Genomic DNA, 2,012 nt, shown 5'->3' with positions numbered 1-2,012 from the left:
CGTTGTTGTTATTGGCACGTCCTGTCGAAGCAGAGATCGTGTCCCCTTATTGCAGGATTCTCATCAATACGAGTGTGGGTAACCCAACCGTTCTGTTGGAAAGATTCCTTAGGAATAGGCAAGTCTTCAGGCTCAGGAGGAGGCGTTCAATACCCGGTGCCTTTATAAAGGAACGAAGGGCCGTCTTTTTATGCCAAACCTCTCCTTAGCCTATCCAACCTCAAGTTCTAGCACCCAAGGTTCGACTTCATTGCTCCAAGCTTCCCCATCATGTCCGGGCCCAGCCCTCAGGGTCGATAGATGGCTTCCTCCATTACAAAGGAGGATATCGCAAAGCTTCGGGCGGCCAGATACCTGACCGCAGAGATCCCCCACATGCTTCCTGCTTAAGGACAGGTTATTCCAACCCCCAGATCCGGCGAGAGGGTCGTATTCGTCTCTCACTTCCTTCGAGGGCTAGGGTTCGCTCTCCACCCCTTTGTCCAGGGGCTAATGTTTTATTACGGACTAGATTTTCACCATCTACCTCTGGACTCTCTCCTCCACGTCTCGGCGTTTATCATCACGTGTGAGGCCTTCCTCTGAATCCCCCCACACTTTGGCCTATGGCTCAAGACCTTTAGTGTGAAGCCGAAGGTAGTCGACGGGGAACAGGTGGAGTGTGGCGGTGCTGTAGTAAGCAAGCTTACCAACACTCTCTGGCCAAAAGGCTCTTTCACCGAAACTTCCAACCAATGGCAGCGAGAGTGGTTTTACATCACGGAACCCCGTAGTACCAAGTGGGCAGCTATACCTGCATTTCGTTCCGGCCCTCCATTACAGCTTGCATCATGGATCAATAAGGGGTTGGACTGGAGATCAGTTGATGAAGTGCAGACTCTACAGAGCCGCATCTGAACCCTCCTTGAGAAGGACATCGATCTTGTCGACGTGATTCAAGTAATGCTAGTCCGCCGAGCTCTGCCATGCCAGCGTAGGCCTCTCCGCATGTGGGAGTTTAATCCAGAAGGACCACGAACCCTCCAACACTTCTTCGGCATTACGCACAAAGGGATTTGGAAGTTGTTTTTTGGGAAACGAAAACATTGGTCGGACACCACTGAGGACACCGGCCTCGACTGCAACCGTCCAGACACCCCGGTAAGCACTTGACTTTCGAACACTTTGTATGTAAGTATGCCGTAATACATTATTGAGCAAAATATCTTCTTCCAAGGCTGGATAAAGAAAGCGGAACTAATTAGGTGTTCGGCCCCCCTTCTTGAAGGCTCAGTGGGTCCCGTATTAACAAGGATGCTGGCCCCGGCTCCATACCAGATGCCTGTGAGGGAGAGCAAGGCGGAGAGTGGGAGGACCAAAGATGGCCTCCATCCCGAAAGTATATCAGACATTATGTCCGGGGGAATCAAGATTCCATCGTTCAAAGATAAAAATGAAGGGGAAGTCAACATCTCTTCCTCCCATGGAAAGAGAAGGGCCTCCTCCGAAAATTGGGTGGAAAAGGCTCCTAAGCGAGGCAAGATGCCTCTGTCGGGTGGCTCGGGCTTGGAGGACGACGTCATCGCGCAGTCCCATGACGAGGACAAGCCTCAAGCCAAATCGTAAGTGAACAAGGGTGTTTTAAATATGTCTCGTTCCTTTCTTGTAACGTCTAGAATATATGTTTTTGTAGTTCGGCACGCAGTCTTCTCCGACAATCCTCTTCCTCGGAGGACCTTCTCCCGGAGATGATGGAAAGCGAGACGCCTCCACCGGTCTCCTTGCCCAATAGGGTGGACGACTTCGAGGTGTAGTCGCGGAGGGTCTCCCCCGATCAAGTGGTGCAAAGGATGACGAAGACACTACCCGAAGGTGATACTTCGGTGGCCCAGGGTCCGGAGACCAACAATGGAGGTCCCGAGCAGTCCAGTCTACAACCGGATACGAATAAACGGATTCCTTCAAAGGGAGGTCGTACTCCTTTAGCAGCTTCCGGAGACCCAGAAGCGTCGGATATATTGACGAACATGCTG

The sequence above is a fragment of the Triticum aestivum genome, chromosome 5A, assembly GCF_018294505.1.
Source record: "Triticum aestivum cultivar Chinese Spring chromosome 5A, IWGSC CS RefSeq v2.1, whole genome shotgun sequence".
Lineage (NCBI taxonomy): Eukaryota > Viridiplantae > Streptophyta > Magnoliopsida > Poales > Poaceae > Triticum > Triticum aestivum.
This window is presented reverse-complemented; position numbering follows the sequence as displayed.